Below are 18,110 nucleotides of genomic sequence, written 5' to 3'. Positions count from 1 at the left end.
ATGATATTGCACTCATTGCTTGACAGACCGCAGCATGGCCATTACTTAGAAGCTGCTAATGATCTTTGGAGCAGATAAGTTTCCCTGAGTGGTACATATTGGGCCATCTGAAAACTGAGTTCAGTGTAGGACAATTTGCCTGCACTACTAATAGACAGCTGTTATAATACCAAGCAAATAAAAGAAACAATAATTATATTGCATTTTCACATACTTTCTATTCCTGACTGACTGCCACTGGAGTGGCTTATAAACTTACAAAGTATATAGTTTGATGTCTGGGATCTGCCGATATATGGCTAGTTTTCTGACTGTTTTGGATAACATAATACACGATTTTAGGTGTATTTGCCCCTTCTTGTCTGGCCTGAATATAGGTCAATATTAAATAAAGTCTCCCGATGAGTCGTCTCTGGTGAGGACGATGAAACCTATAGAAGTGAGAGGCTTTGAGAGTGTGTATACCTCACCTCACCCTATATACTGAAATGTGGGGTACATGTTTTTTCTATTAGTCACCTTCTGACTTACCTTCAAGGGGTGAATTAAGGGTATAGTTTTACATTTGGAATTAATAAAGTTTAGTTTTATCCTTTTGTCAGCAAACATGAGTAATGACATGAGACAACCCCTTTAAGATCCAATTTTGGTTAAAACTATTCCAACATTATGAACATAAAAATGGCTTCTCCCCTATGTGACATCTCTGATATTTATTAACAGTTGATTTCCAAGTAAAATATTTCCCACATTAAGAAAATCAAAAAGGCATCTCCTCTGTGTGACTGCTCTGACGTCTAATAAGATGCTCTTTCTGATTAAAGCATTTCCCACATTCTGAACAGGAAAAAGGCTTCTCCCCTGTGTGAGCTCTCTGGTGGTAATCAAGATGCGCTCTCGTGTTAAAACATTTCCCACATTCTGAACAGGAAAAAGGTCTGTCCCCTGTGTGAGTTCTCTGGTGGGTATCAAGATGCGCTTTCGTGTTAAAACATTTCCCACATTCTGAACAGGAAAAAGGCTTCTCCCCTGTGTGAGTTCTCTGGTGGGTATCAAGATGCGCTTTCGTGTTAAAACATTTCCCACATTCTGAACAGGAAAAAGGCTTCTCCCCTGTGTGAATGCTCTGCTGTCTAACAAGAAGCGCTTTTTGGTTAAAACATTTCTCACATTCTGAACAGGAAAAAGGCTTCTCCCTTGTGTGAGTTCTCTGGTGACTAACAAGAAGCTCTTTCCGGTTATAGCATTTCCTACATTCTGAACAGGAAAAAGGCTTCTCCCCTGTGTGTTATCTGGTGGTAATCATGATGCGTTTTCGTGTTAAAACATTTCCCACATTCTGAACATGAAAAAGGTCTGTCCCCTGTGTGAGTTCTCTGGTGTCTAACAAGAACCTCTTTCCGGTTTTAACATTTCCCACATTCTAAGCAGGAAAAAGGCTTCTCCTCCATGTGACTGCTCTGATGTCCAGTAAGATGCGCTTTCGTGTTAAAACATTTCCCACATTCTGAACAGGAAAAAGGTTCTCCCCTGTGTGGGTTCTCTGGTGTCTAACAAGAACCTCTTTCCGGTTTTAACATTTCCCACATTCTGAGCAGGAAAAAGGCTTCTCCTCCATGTGACTGCTCTGATGTCCAGTAAGATGCTCTTTCCGATTAAAACATTTCCCACATGCTGAACAAGAAAAAGGCTTCTCCCCTGTGTGGGTTCTCTGGTGCTTAACCAAAGCTGATTTCTTGCTAAAACATTTGCCACATTCTGAACAGGAAAAAGGCTTCTCCCCTGTGTGGGTTCTGTGGTGCATTACCAAAGCCGATTTCTGCTTAAAACATTTTCCACATTCTGAACAGGAAAAAGGCTTCTCCCCTGTGTGGGTTCTCTGGTGCTTAACCAAATCTGATTTCCATTTAAAACATTTCCCACATTCTGAACAGGAAAAAGGCTTCTCCTCTGTGTGAGTTCTCTGGTGCCTAACCAAATCTGATTTCCAGCAAAAATATTTCCCACATTCTGAACAGGAAAAAGGCTTCTCCCCTGTGTGGGTTCTCTGGTGTCTAACAAGAACCTCTTTCCGGTTAAAACATTTCCCACATTCTGAACAGGAAAAAGGCTTCTCCCCTGTGTGAGTTCTCTGGTGGTAATCAAGATGCGCTTTCGTGTTAAAACATTTCCCACATTCTGAACATGAAAAAGGTCTGTCCCCTGTGTGAGTTCTCTGGTGTCTTACAAGAACCTCTTTCCGGTTAAAACATTTCCCACATTCTGAACAGGAAAAAGGCTTCTCCCCTGTGTGAGTTCTCTGGTGGTTTTTAAGATGCCCTTTCGTCTTAAAATATTTCCCACATTCTGAACATGAAAATGACTTCTTTGCTTTAGGAGCAGTTTGTTTTTTAATGCCTCTTTTGTGACTTTGATTTTCCTTAGTAGTCGGTAATGAATCAGAAGACATGATCTGTTTCAAAAGATCAGCTGACAGATTTTTGCTGTGAATGGATGATTTTATAACTGGAGTAATAGCATTCACTTCAGTTGTATCTTGTAGGATCTCAAGATCATCATATTTAAAAATTGAAGAGGTCAGCTGTCCTTCTGATCTCCTGGTACAGTCATCTGCCAAGATAAAAAAACAATTATTTTTTTAATAAAATATCCTTGAGTTTTATATTTTTGAACATTTCTAATTAAACTGTCCATAAAAACGGCAAGCTATGTAAAAAAAACTTTAATTATTTACCAAGACAATGACAGTTCACAGTCTAATAGAAAACCTTATTAGATGAACCAGTAGTGTGTGGTGTTCAACTGTTTGTTCATTCTGCCTCCCAAATATAGAGTAAAAAGAAACCAATCAATGTTATGTAGGCGAAAATAATACTAATTCTCATCTCCCAAAAAACAAGTCCAAGCAGGTTCATGATCTGTCAATGGAAAACATTAGGCTATGTGCACACATTGCGGATTTTGATGAGGATCTGCAGTTTTTGGTCGCACGGAATTGCATCAAATCCACAGTGTAGTGCACAAGCAATATTAGTCAATGTGAAATTGACATTTGTAGTGCACATGCTGTGGAAAAAATGCACGGAATTGCAGTTTTTTTCCCACAGCATGTCAATTCTTTTCCAGCGTTTTTGAACCCATTGACTTCCATTGTGTCAGGCCAATCAGCAGCAATATCGCAGGTTTAAAAAAGATCTGCGGATGTGCTGCGGATGTTCCTGTGAGAAACACTGCAGATGGGGAGGGGGACGAGTGTGGGCGGAGACTGTGTACGGAGAAGATGTGCGTGTCTGTGTGTATCTGTGTGTGTATGGCTGTGTGAGTGTGGCTTTGCGTGGGCAGGCATCTTCCGATCGGACTGCTAGTCTCATCCGGCTATGCCTGCTACAGTGACAGGAAGCTGGATAATGGGACAGTAGTACTACCATCATCTGGCTACTGTGTTCAAGTCTAAAAAAAAAAAAAAAATCATACACATATAGTATATACTGATTATACACCTAGTCTCCGAAGCCTTCGATCACCTGTAAAAAAAAACAGTATACTCCCTGATACGATGTAATCCATGTAATAATGAACATCCAACGACGATCTCACGTGGAGAGCTGTCATATCGGCAGATGCGACCGCTCTCCAGGGGCTCAGGTCATACAGTGAGAGGAGGTAATCCTCTGCACTGTATCCCTCCGCCGTGAGTTCAGTATAGTTCATACTGTCACTTGCGGCACCGCTGCGTGGGAAAATTCTCTCATCACAGCGTTGCTGTAAAGTGAGAGCCTGAACTCAGGTAACCTCTTCAGTGCTGCACTGCAGGAGCCATTGTCTCCTGTCAGTGTGTCACTGGAGGCCTATAGTGCGGTCACATCTGCTGATGTGAACCCTCTAAAGGGGAGATCGTCGTGGGACAGTCGTTATTAAATGGACTGCATCGGACCAGGGAGTATTTGTGTTGGTTTATTATTTTTTCTTTTTTTGCAGGAGATCGAGGGCATCACATGGATTGGCAGAACAATAAAGATGGCAAAACTGTGTAGTGTTTTATTTCATTAAAATACTTTTTTCTGGCTGTGTCTTTGTTTATTTAACCCTTTAACAACTATAGCATTAGTAATGGATAGGTATCTTATTGACGCCTCTCTATTACTAAGCCGGCTTGATGTCACCTTACAATTCAAAGGTGGTATCAACCCCCAACTACTACCCCATATGCCACCGCTACAGGGGAGTGGGAAGAGAGGCTAAGTGCCGGAATAGGCGCATCTTATAGACAATACCTATAACCCCTTTCTAGGCTACGAATATCAGCCCGCAGCTGTCTGCATAGCCATTTCTGGCTATTAATTATAGGGGGAACCCCACTGTTTTTTTTGGGGGGCCCCTATTTTAACAGCCAGTAAAAACTAAATAAACAGCTTAAAGGGTGATATTCATAACCTGGTAAGATCCATGGGTATTAACCCCTTCCCAGGCTATAAACATCGGCCCCTAGTCGCTGGCTTTCCCATTATGGTGCAGAAAATTGCGCGGGAGCCCACGTCTTTTTTTTTTTTTTTTTTTTTTAATAAATTAAACAGATATTGCGTTTAAGGCCGGGGTCACACTTGTGAGAAACTCACACGAGTCTCTCGCATGAATACTCGGCACTGCCGCCGGCACTCGGGACCGGAGTGTATGGCTGCATGTATTTCTATGCAGCTTACCACGCCAGTCCCGAGTGCCGGCGGCAGTGCCGGCGATTAAGGTCCGAGACTCTTGCGAGTTTCTCGCAAGTGGGACCCCGGCCTAACGCAGATTTTGTGTGTGTCTTTATTTCACTTTTCTATGTACTGTATTTTCTGGTGTATAAGACTACTTTTTAACTCTTGAAAATCTTCTCAAAAGTCGGGTATCGTCCTATACGCCGGGTGTCGTCTTATAGGGCAGGTGCGGAGTAATCTGCAGTCGCCGCATATTGTGGGGGGAGCGACCCCAATGACAATGAGAGGGGGCACCTCACCGGGAAGGTGTAAGTGAAGCAGAGGCAGAGAAGGAGATAATAGGATACAAGGGTGAGACAGATTAGTGAAAGAGGAGTGTTTTTCTAGGCACAGTACTGCTGTCTCTCTCTTATTTGCATAACCCTGGCATCTCAGACGCTGACAGTTTGCTTCACTTACACCTTCCTGGTGAGGCGCTCCCTCACCTCGTCATCGGGACCACTCCCCCCACTATATACTTCGACCGCAGATTGCTCCGCACCCACCCTATAAGACGACACCCGGCATATAAGACAACCCCCGACTTTTGAGAAGATTTTACATTTTAACTGGAAAAGTTGGGGGTCGTCTTATACGCCCAGTCGTCTTATACGCCGGAAAATACTATTTTATTATGTTTATTCCTAAACATCGGGCTTGGTATTATCTATCTATAGATCTATTATCCATCTATCAATATATGTATCTATCTCTCTATCTATCGCTTTCTGTGTATGTAAACATTATTGTTCAGTGGAGTATGTAAATGAAGAGGTTGGACAAGAAATTACATCACAATTCTTTTTTTTTCTATATTTGGCTTTCAAAAACGCATACAAGTCCGAATAAAAAAAAACATGAAAATAAGCATCAAATCCGTGCGGATTTTTACCTGTGCTTTCTGCCAAGAGATGCAGAATCTGGGCAGAAAATTTCGCAGGCAATTCTGCAACGTATGCACATACCTGTAGTGGATCAATGGCTGTTGAGAAGCAACAGGGTTTCTATAAACCAATCCAGCAAAATGTCACCGGCGATGGCAGCGCCTGTGCAGTATCATCTATAAGTAAGAGATAGATGCTACTGGACAGGAGCCTCCAGTGTCATTTTGCTGGATGTTATTTTTTTTCTAAGCCTCATAATAGCCACAATATTATAGGCAAAATCAACAATAATATCAACACTATTATATGCATTATGTAAAATAGGGGGCAGGTCACTGAGGTTCAGTGACCTGTCATAAGCCAATACAGATGAATATGTAATCAGAGTACAGCATAAAGCCCCTGCCCACAGCCCCAGCTCCGCCCACAGCCCCAGCCACACCCACAGCCCCACCTCAGAGCACGAGAATCTCATTAACTGAAAACTACAAATAAAGATTAAACAACAACCACAAGACGGATTTAATCACCAGGTATCAATGTGATCAGTATAACGGCGCTGACCTGACACTGTCTGTAGGTTACTGTGCACAATCCTGCTGACAGGTTCACTTTAAATTTAGATCTTCGGCAGTTGGAAGAGGCGATGGAGAGCTTTTTTAAGACTATCAGTTACACACTCACATAAGTGAGGTAGGCCGATCCCACCACAATCAAACTATCATACAGAATGACAGGTAAAAATAACACAAAGAATAAAAAAGTATGGGCTCGAGCAAGGTCAACACATCTTCTGCAGGTGTGAATAAATGTATATTACAGCCATCAGCCGTGCACAGCTTAGAGATATATCATGGCGCAGGTATAATGATTTTCCTGTAGTTTATCACAATCCTGTTTGAAGTTAGAAGGTTTTAAAAGAAATTTAAAAGTCAGGATAAAGGGAAACTCTTATTATTGTACAGAAATTCACTCTTGGCCTCACTGCAAATTTAATGTTGTCGATCATAAGAGCAAAGTTTGCACAGGAAGACTGGACCTGGTCTTGTAGGGACCATATGAGCATATTCAGCAGCACAGAAGGGGGAGAAGGAAGATTCATCCAATAAGATATCAGGGATCTAGGAGGCCAACAGCATCATTACCCTCCGCTTTCTCTTACAGGCCCATCATAATATATTTCTTCAAGTGATTTTCTAACTTGTCAGCACATTCTACGTACGCTGTCTTGACTTTGTTGTTTACAGATCTGGGCAGGTAAGGTCAGTGTCTTCTAATCCCAGGGGGTAGGTGGATCATCCAGGTGGTAAGTTCTATAGAAAATGGCTTTCAATACCCAAAGTCATTTGAACAGTTTTGGGTGGAGGAGAATGTTGTGGTCGGGGGGCCAAATGGTGATCGCACGATTGTGATACTGCCGGACTACACCACTGATAAAGCAGCCACAGCCGGTGGCGGAGAAGAATCTGTGACTTCTCTGTATTTAGTGGTTACTACTCACCTGGGTAGTCATATGTAGGAATCTCCTCTTTACACCGCTCATCACCCCTCACATATGTCTCTGTAGTATTAATACGGGTCAGATCTTCACCCTGAAATAAATATAGCAAAAGTCACAGACAGATGGAGAAGTAACATCTATGATCAGCTCTAATCCTGCCATCTCCACCGTTCTCATTACACAAGTATAAAACATATAATACTGGGGGATAAAACAAGACTGAACAGAAGACCTTCACAGCCGTCTACACTTCATAGGGGAGATCTCATGACACCTTCTCTCCATCTACCTGATGATCCTGAGGAACACTGGGATCTTCTTGGTTACAGTCCTGTGGAAGAAGAGGATGGGGACATCTCTCTGGTGTTGTCCTCTTACTGGATAGATCTGGAGGAAACACATACAGGGACTGAATTCATTCTTTACATTCAGATAATTATAGGCCGTGTGTATTTAGTCCTATTACCTGGTGATGTGAGGGGCTGGGGAACCTCCATCATGACGTCCTTGTACAGATCTTTGTGTCCTTCTAAATACTCCCACTCCTCCATGGAGAAATAGACGGCGACATTCTGACACCTTATAGGAACCTGACACATACAATGATACCGTCATGCCCCCGATCCCTTCATAGCGTTACTGTATAATGTCCCAGCATTCCCAGCAGTGTCACCTCTCCAGTCAGCAGCTCAATCATCTTGTAGGTGAGTTCCAGGATGTTCTCATGGATCAAGGGGTGAGGTGGGGGCCCCATGATTGGGCTCAGGGGTCTTCCCCATCCCTCAGACACAGGGTCCTGACAGCGCTCACTAGAGGTCTTCTTCACCACTGTATAGTCCTGGTTATGGAGAGACACATTAATAAACCTCATAAGAAGAGAAAAGTATGAAGGCACTCACCAGTCTTCCAAAAAGATTCCTTTATTAACACCAGATAAAATTCATGGCCGGGGGAGTGCGAGCCGAAGCTTGTGTGAGCAGAGGGGGACGACGGCCGTTTCACGCTGTGCCTGCGCTTCTACGGGTCACTCTGTGTTCTGATCAGACAGCGGAAATAGTGTACCAACCTAGACACCTCCCACCGCAAAACCCTCCCACAGATCAAGAAATACACAAATTAAAAAGCACATTTAAAAACATCAAAAATTGCTTCTAAAGATCTAAGATCGATCTATTAACTGTGATCACAATAATACCATAACTCCATAACTCAACCAATAATACAGGTTCATAATCCCCCTGACTCAAGCGTGTTTTACCTCTATAGAAAAATGGACAAATCCACACGATCATTAAAGCCGAGCGGGCCCTACGCATCACTGCGCATGATCCACCTGGCCTCACGTCTCAGAAGCAAGTTGTTCCAATCTCCTCCTTGAGCAGGTAAAGTAACCCTTTCTATTCCCGCAAAAGTGAGGCATTGTGCATTACCACTATGTTTCTCTCTCATGTGCGTAATCAGGTGTGGAACTCCTTTACCTGTCACCACTGACCGGCAATGTTCGCGGAAACGTATGAATAATGGTCGGATAGTCTTCCCAATATAATACAGTCTACATGGGCAAAATATAACATACACTGTATGGTCCGATCTACAAGTAATAAAATCATTAACCATATGTTCTACAGCTCCCATGTGCAAGATGCGATCGGTCATATGCTGATGACAATATGAACAGTGTCCGCATTTGAAATTGCCTCTGGGGGTGACTGAACTAAGCCAATTACTACCCTGGCTAACGATTCGATTCCTCACTATTTTATCCCTCAGTCTTACACTCCTTTTGTTGGCTATCAGCGGACCTCTCGCTACTATTTCTGACAACTCTTTGTCGCGTTCTAACAAATGCCAGTTCTTCTTTATGGCCAATCTTATTTGTTGGTCCATATTGCTGTATTTAAAACAAAAAGTGAAACGTTTCTCAACCTGTTGTTTTCGACTAATTACCCGCTTGTTTGTTGCTCTATTCTTCCTCTCATTGCTCACTCTGTCCAAGGTTGTGGTTAGTAGATCTTTAGGGTATCCTCTCTGTTCTAATCTGACCATCATCTCTTCGGATTGACGCAGGAAACTTTCTTCCGTATTATTCATCCTACTTACCCTAACAAACTGGCTATATGGAAGGGCTCTTTTAGTGTGCATCGGGTGGAAACTATCGTAGCGCATCATGGTGTTAGCTGCTACCGGTTTCCGATAAAGCGACGTACAGATCTTCCCTTCTTTTGCCTCTATCAGGACATCCAGAAATTCTAGTTTCTGACCTCCGAACACGGAGGTAAAGGCCATGTTCATGTCATTGATCTGATTCAATCCTGTCACAAAATCCTGAAATATATCCTCTGTGCCATCCCAGATCACTACTATGTCATCTATATATCTTTGATAGAATTTAATGTGCTTAAGAAAGACATTATCACTCGAATATATGTATTTTTCCTCAAATACACCTAAAAACAAATTAGCGAAGGTGCATGCTACCGGAGTCCCCATCGCAGTCCCAACTTCTTGTACGTACCAATTATCCAAAAAGGTGAACGCATTATGGGTGAGAATAAAATTTAACCCCTCACACACGAATTCCACAAATTCCCGACTTTTATTGGTAGTGTTCAAAACTAATTCAATCATATCCACTCCTATTTTCTGAGGTATTCTGGTATACAAACTCTCTACATTGATTGATGCTAGAGAAAAGGATCCTGCCAGTCAAAACCTTCTATACTGTTAAGAAAAGAATTAGTATCTTTTAAATAGGATACCAATAAAAGTCGGGAATTTGTGGAATTCGTGTGTGAGGGGTTAAATTTTATTCTCAACCATAATGCGTTCACCTTTTTGGATAATTGGTACGTACAAGAAGTTGGGACTGCGATGGGGACTCCGGTAGCATGCACCTTCGCTAATTTGTTTTTAGGTGTATTTGAGGAAAAATACATATATTCGAGTGATAATGTCTTTCTTAAGCACATTAAATTCTATCAAAATATATAGATGACAAAATAGTGATCTGGGATGGCACAGAGGATATATTTCAGGATTTTGTGACAGGATTGAATCAGATCAATGACATGAACATGGCCTTTACCTCCGTGTTCGGAGGTCAGAAACTAGAATTTCTGGATGTCCTGATAGAGGCAAAAGAAGGGAAGATCTGTACGTCGCTTTATCGGAAACCGGTAGCAGCTAACACCATGATGCGCTACGATAGTTTCCACCCGATGCACACTAAAAGAGCCCTTCCATATAGCCAGTTTGTTAGGGTAAGTAGGATGAATAATACGGAAGAAAGTTTCCTGCGTCAATCCGAAGAGATGAAGGTCAGATTAGAACAGAGAGGATACCCTAAAGATCTACTAACCACAACCTTGGACAGAGTGAGCAATGAGAGGAAGAATAGAGCAACAAACAAGCGGGTAATTAGTCGAAAACAACAGGTTGAGAAACGTTTCACTTTTTGTTTTAAATACAGCAATATGGACCAACAAATAAGATTGGCCATAAAGAAGAACTGGCATTTGTTAGAACGCGACAAAGTTGTCAGAAATAGTAGCGAGAGGTCCGCTGATAGCCAACAAAAGGAGTGTAAGACTGAGGGATAAAATAGTGAGGAATCGAATCGTTAGCCAGGGTAGTAATTGGCTTAGTTCAGTCACCCCCAGAGGCAATTTCAAATGCGGACACTGTTCATATTGTCATCAGCGTATGACCGATCGCATCTTGCACATGGGAGCTGTAGAACATATGGTTAATGATTTTATTACTTGTAGATCGGACCATACAGTGTATGTTATATTTTGCCCATGTAGACTGTATTATATTGGGAAGACTATCCGACCATTATTCATACGTTTCCGCGAACATTGCCGGTCAGTGGTGACAGGTAAAGGAGTTCCACGCCTGATTACGCACATGAGAGAGAAACATAGTGGTAATGCACAATGCCTCACTTTTGCGGGAATAGAAAGGGTTACTTTACCTGCTCAAGGAGGAGATTGGAACAACTTGCTTCTGAGACGTGAGGCCAGGTGGATCATGCGCAGTGATGCGCAGGGCCCGCTCGGCTTTAATGATCGTGTGGATATGTCCATTTTTCTATAGAGGTAAAACACGCTTGAGTCAGGGGGATTATGAACCTGTATTATTGATTGAGTTATGGTATTATTGTGATCACAGTTAATAGATCGATCTTAGATCTTTAGAAGCAATTTTTGATGTTTTTAAATGTGCTTTTTAATTTGTGTATTTCTTGATCTGTGGGAGGGTTTTGGGGTGGGAGGTGTCTAGGTTGGTACACTATTTCCGCTGTCTGATCCGAACACAGAGTGACCCGTAGAAGCGCAGGCACAGCGCGAAACGGCCGTCGTCCCCCTCTGCTCACACGAGCTTCGGCTCGCACTCCCCCGGCCATGAATTTTATCTGGTGTTAATAAAGGAATCTTTTTGGAAGACTGGTGAGTGCCTTCATACTTTCCTCTTCTTATGAAGTTGTTGTCAATGGACTATTTTTCCTGAAGAGCACCCGAAGTCCCACATAATTACGGATCATTGGAGAGTAACATCCAGTAATAGATTGCGCTGTTGTCACCTGAAGTTGGTCCAGAGAGACCCGAGTAGTGGGGACAGTGCCGCTCATTTTTTCTTTCTGTTGGACATTAATAAACCTCACTACAGACATTTCCAGAGTCCTCACCTCTCCAGTTCTGTCCATCTGTTATTCCCATAGATAAGAATGATGTAATTTGACGTCATCATAATCTCTCACCTCTCCAGTAAGCCGGAAGAGAATCTCTAGGGTGAGGTGTAATATTCTCTCCGCCATCTTGTCTCTGTCTATATCTATCCTTGATGGGTAAATCAGGAAAATTGTCTTCTATAGAAGATTTTCACTGAGAGGATCCGATATTGTAGAGACCTGAATGAGAAGAAGATGAGCCGATGTAACATCATAACAATCCTGTGTAATAATACAATTACTGGAGATAATAAGGGAAACATATGCGGAGATTTATTATTTTACAGTATTTAGTTTTCTTCTTTACATCTACTAATAAAACCTATATATTTAGGCCACAGACAACAAGCATTTTCTCCCTCGGAGTCGGCAGCTGAATACGTTCCTCATAGACTCATCTTCCATAACGCTAATTCTCGTCTCATTTACCGACCCTGGAATCGGCATTAGCAATACTGCAGGAGATATTCATAAGGCCTCTTTCACACTTCCGTCTTTTAGCTCCTGTCAAAATCTGTCGATTTTTGAAAAAACAGGATCCAGCAAATTTTTCTGCTGGATCTTGTTTTTCTCATAGACTTGTATTAGCGACGGATTGTGAAGGATGGCCATCTGTTTCATTCGTCGGAATATTGCTGTCCGTCGGGCGGGGACAACGCACAGAGGAACCTTTCTTTGTACGTTGGAAAATCACTCAGCGACGGATCCTGCGCTGTCCGTCGTTGGCTATATTGAAAGCCTATGGACGTAGGATCCGTCGCCGACTGTCAAAAGCAGGAACCCAGCGACAGATGCCATCTTTTGAAATTGAGCATGCGTGGAAGAATTTCCAGTCAGGGAAATTCTCTCTCACTCGCACTCTGTCTTTTTTCTATTGATACTGCTTATGCAGCATCAATAGTAACAAGATATGCTAAAAATAATTTAAAAAAAAAAATCGCAATATTCTTACCTTCCGGCGTCCCCCGCAGAGTTACCGATGTGAGACCGCGACGTCATCAGAGGTCATTGCATGCAAAGCATTACTGGGAACGCCAGCTGCTAGGAGCATCGCGAGCATCAGTAACCCTGCGCGGGACGCCGGAAGGTAAGAATATCGTGATTTTTTTTTAATTTTTATTTTAACCTGAGTTGTGTTGTGTATGGAAAACCGCTGCAAAGATGCATACACAACAGGTGCACATAGCCTCGAGGGGTCCGTCAGAAAAATGGGCCCAGTTCACCCATTTTTAACATTCTGCACAGGATCCGTCATTTCAACATTTTGACGGATCCTGTGCAGATTGTAAAAACGGAAGTGTGAAAGACGCCTTACACGTGACAGGAGAAATAACTACTTCATGATGAGGACGACATCTTCATCTTCTACTACGGCTCTAGAGACAGATTTGTCCAGAGTCCGTCACTGACTCCATCACCACCGGCCGTCTATATGAAGGTTTCCCGTCTTCCCCGCACTGTAATCTTCTATCATGTTAGATCTCAGGTCTGATTCACACACAGAAGTTTGAGGCTTTTATAAGAGATTGTTGGTAAGAAGAAAACAGGAGATATATGAGGCCAATGTCTCCATGTACTGGGTTTATTTTTCTCTGGATATGATGGGTTTTCTTTGGTTCTTTCCCCCATTAGAAGGGACACCTGTGGATATTGGGGTCTTTACCTGCTACAGTCCTGGTGGGATTTACTCGGTAAAGTGACCATTGGACAAATATCACCATCAATTACCATCAGACTGAAGGAACATCGCTCCTCTATTCGGCTCTATGGATCCAGGATGAAATCCACTGCGGCCCCTGCAAGAAAAGGAGAAAGAGCAGAAGTTGGGTGAGACCACAATGGCCTGAGATTTCTACGGCTGCTCTGTGCACACAGGACCTGTGATGAGGTCACAGGAGGGGAGGAGTCAGGGTCACATGATCAGGGGCCTCAGTGTATGCAGGACTCTGCTGTGCTGGTTGTCATGGTGCTGGATGAGGGGAAGTTTATGTGTGGGGTCAGGAGGGGTTTACAGTGTGGATGTAGCAGAGCCGTGTGTGTACGAGGTGTACGGAGCGGAGCCGTGTGTGTACGAGCTGTACAGAGCGGAGCCGTGTGTGTACAGAGCGGAGCCATGTGTGTACGAGGTGTATAGAGCGGAGCCGTGTGTGTACGAGGTGTACGGAGCAGAGCCGCGTGTGTACGAGCTGTATGGAGCGGAGCCGTGTGTGTACAGAGCGGAGCCATGTGTGTACGAGGTGTATAGAGCGGAGCCAAGTGAGTACGAGGTATCTGGAGCGGAGCTATGTGAGTACAAGGTGTACGGAGCGGAGCTATGTGAGTACGAGGTGTACGGAGCGGAGCCGTGGGTACGAGGTGTACAGAGCAGAGCCGTGTGTGTGCGAGGTCTAGGGTTGAGCGAAACGGATTGGTAAAAGTCGGGTTTCATGAAACCCGATCCGATCCCAGTGTGGGATCGGCCATGCGGTACGCTACCTTCACGCCAAAGTCGCGTTTCATATGACGCGTTCAGCGCCATTTCTCAGCCAATGAAGGTGGACGCAGAGTGTGGGCAGCGTGATGACATAGCTCTCAGTCCCCACCATCTTAGAGAAGGGCATGGCAGTGATTGGCTTGCTGTCTGCGGCGTCACAGGGGCTATAAAGAGGCGTTCCCGCCGACCGCCATCTTACTGCTGCTGATCTGAGCATAGGGAGAGGTTGCTGCCGCTTCGTCAGAAGCAGGGATAGCGCTAGGCAGGGAATATAAACCCCCAAACCGCTTGTGCTGTAGCGATTTCCACTGTCCAACACCACCTTTTCCTTGCAGGGACAGTGGAGGCTAGATTTCTGTGCATCAGCTCTGTAGCTTGTTAGGCTGCCTTATAAGGCTCCCTGATAGCTGCATTGCTGTTTGTACGCCGCTGTGCAAACCAACTGCTTTTTTCAAAGCACAAATCCTGTTGTTCCTTCCTTTCTGCGCAGCTATCTTGTTTGTTTGTCCACACTTTTGTGTGCAGCAGTCCTTTTTATTGCTGCCTGCCATACTTTTCTGAGATTACTGCAGGGAGATAGTAATTGTAGTACAGTCCCATATACGGTATATATATATATATATATATATATATATATATATATATATATATATATGTATATCTTCAAGCCACTTTCTGCCCCTGAAACTGTGTAGTGTGAAACAGTGGGCCTGTATTTTTTTGCACTATCCCACACCTAAAATGGGAGATTTGTATTGCCAATCAGTGCATCTGTGCCAGTCCAGTCTGTTGTATCTGTCAGTCATTTTGTGCCACAGAAACAATACTGTAAAACAGAGGGCGAGATTTATTCACTAGTCTTCCATATAAAAACAAAAAGGGGAGATTAATATTGGCAAATCTGTGCCAGTCCAGTCTGTGGTATCTCTCATTTTCTGCCACAGAAACAATACTGTAAAACAGTGGGCCAGTTTTATTCACTAGTCTCCCATCAAAAAAAAAAGAAGGGGAGATTAATATTGGCAAATCTGTGCCTCTGTGCCAGTCCAGTCTGTGGTATCTGTCTGTCATTTTGTGCCACTGAAACAATACTGTAAAACAGTGGGCCAGATTTATTCACTAGTCTCCCATCAAGAAAAAAAAGAAGGGGAGATTAATATTGGCAAATCTGTGCCAGTCCAGTCTGTGGTATCGATCTGTCATTTTGTGCCACTGAAACAATACTGTAAAACAGTGGCCCAGATTTATTCACTAGTCTCCCATAAAAAAAAGAACGGGAGATTAATATTGGCAAATCTGTGCCAGTCCAGTCTGTGGTATCGGTCTGTCATTTTGTGCCACTGAAACAATACTGTAAAACAGTGGGCCAGAATTATTCACTAGTCTCCCATCAAAAAAAAAAAAAAAAGGGGGGATTTTTATTTCCATTTCCAGTGTGTGCATCTGCGTCAGTCCTGTTATTGGCATATCTGTCAGCCACTGTCTGCCACTGAAACGGTGTACTGTAATCCAGTGGGCCTGATTTTCCCTGCAGTCTCACACCTATAAAGGGAGATTAAAATTCACAACAATTTTGCGTCCACCTTGTAACTGGTTTTACAGTACCAAATACCATTTGTTAGTTTGATTACATATTTCCAAGAATGAGGAAGTCTGGTGGAAGAGGTCGTGGCCGTGGGCGGTCATTGCCAGCTGGTAATGATGGTAGTGGTGGTGGAGCATCAGATGGTCGTGGGAAAAGCAATATAGAACCTAAGTCTCGAGTTCTTCAGCCACCGTCACCGTCTGGCTACACTAGGCTTAGAACGCTCCCTTTTCTGGGAGTAGGAAAACTGCTTTTAAAGCCGGAGCAGCAGGAACAAGTTTTGGCTTTCCTTGCTGACTCTGCCTCTAGCTCTTTTGCCTCCTCTTCGGAAAGTGCAAAATGTAAAAGCAGCGCGCCGTCAGTGGATGTTCCCGGTCAGGGACAAGTCGCTTCCTTGCGTTCTTCACGCAGAACAACAGAGAAGGATGCGTCACAACGGGTTACTCCATGGAGCTCTTTACACATACCGTTCCTGGGTTAGAAAGGGAAATTGCTAACAGGCCATGCCCATTACAAGATGAATCGGACATGGAGTGCACAGATGCACAGCCACAGCCAGATTATTATGCTGTTCCTTTGACTCAGATCACAACATTGCCCTCGCAGTGTACTGATCCAGAATCTGACCCAGATGAGACTATGGAGCCCCGTCATGTACGCTATAGCACCGTCTTACATGGTGACACAGAGGAAGGTGCACAGGACATAGAAGAGGAGGTCATAGATGACCCAGTTGTTGACCCCGATTGGCAGCCATTGGGGGAACAGGGTGCAGCCGGCAGTAGCTCTGAAGCGGAAGAGGAGCCGCAGCAGGCATCAACATCGCAACCGGTTCCATCTGGCAGGCCCGTATCTGGCCAAAACGTGTGGCAAAACCAAAACCAGTTGTAGGACAGCGTGGCCATCCGGTTAAAGTAGCTCAGTGTGCAATGCCTAAAAAGGTATCCGATAGTAGGAAGAGTGCAGTCTGGCATTTTTTTAACCAACATCCAAATGATCAGTGCAAAGTCATCTGTAAGAAATGCTCAAGGACCTTCAGCAGAGGTCAGAATGTTAAAAATCTAAATACAAGTTGCATGCGTAGACATTTAACCACCATGCACTTGCAAGCCTGGACTCGTTAGAGATGATGCCCTACCGGTTAGTTGAAAGCAAAGCTTTCAAAGCCCTGATGGACTTCGCTGTACCACGCTACGAGCTACCCAGTCGACACTTCTTTTTGAGAAAATCCATCCCAGCCCTCCACCAGCATGTAAAAGACCGCATTGTCCATGCACTCAGGCAATCTGTGAGTAGAAAGGTGCACCTGACAACAGATGCATGGACCAGTAGGCATGGCCACGGGCGTTACGTGTCCATCACGGCACACTGGGTTAATGTGGTGGATGCAGGGTCCACAGGGGACAGCAATATTAGGACAGTTCTGCCTAGCCCACGGTCTAGGAAACAGTTGGCTGTAGGCTTTCGCCACCCCTCCTCCTCCTCCTCATCCTCCAGCAGAAGCGAGAGCTCGTCCACAGACCGCAGTCGCACGACCACTCCATCCGCAGCTGCCACTGTTGCACACGAGGTGTCCCATTATGGAACAGCTAGTGGCAAGCGTCAGCAGGCTGTATTGGCAATGAAGTGTTTGGGCGACAACAGACACACCGCGGAAGTTCTGTCCGAGTTCTTGCAGCAAGAAACTCAGTCATGGCTGGGCAGTGTAAATCATGAGGCAGGCAAGGTAGTGAGTGATAACGGAAGGAATTTTATGGCTGCCATAGCCCTTTCACAACTGAAACACATTCCTTGCCTGGCTCACCTTAAACCTGGTGGTGCAGGGCTTCCTGAAAAGTTTTCCGGGGTTACCCGACCTGCTCCTGAAGGTGCGCAGACTTTGCACGCATATCCGCCATTCGCCCGTACACTCCAGCCGTATGCAGAACCATCAGCGGTCTTTGAACCTTCCCCAGCATCGCCTAATCATCGACATTGCAACAAGGTGGAACTCCACACTGCACATGCAGAGACTGTGCGAACAGAGGCGTGCTGTTATGTATTTGTGGGAGGATACACATACACGGGCAGGCAGTTGGATGGCAGACATGGAGTTGTCAGGTGTGCAGTGGTCGAAGGTACAAGACCTGTGTCAAGTCCTTCAGTGTTTTGAGGAATGCACACGGCTGGTTAGTGCAGACAACGCCATAAGCATGAGCA

At 44.2% G+C, this 18,110-nt stretch overlaps 1 pseudogene; it reads right to left on the bottom strand.

Annotated features, from left to right (window-relative positions):
• Positions 1 to 704: 704 nt before the first annotated feature.
• LOC138666428 (zinc finger protein 850-like) overlaps positions 705 to 18,110 on the bottom strand; it is a 61,633-nt pseudogene continuing 44,227 nt past the window's right edge.

The sequence above is a fragment of the Ranitomeya imitator genome, chromosome 2 (assembly GCF_032444005.1).
Source record: "Ranitomeya imitator isolate aRanImi1 chromosome 2, aRanImi1.pri, whole genome shotgun sequence".
Taxonomy (NCBI): domain Eukaryota; kingdom Metazoa; phylum Chordata; class Amphibia; order Anura; family Dendrobatidae; genus Ranitomeya; species Ranitomeya imitator.
The sequence above is the reverse complement of the archived record's forward strand: the minus strand, read 5'-3'. Positions and strand labels throughout refer to the sequence as shown.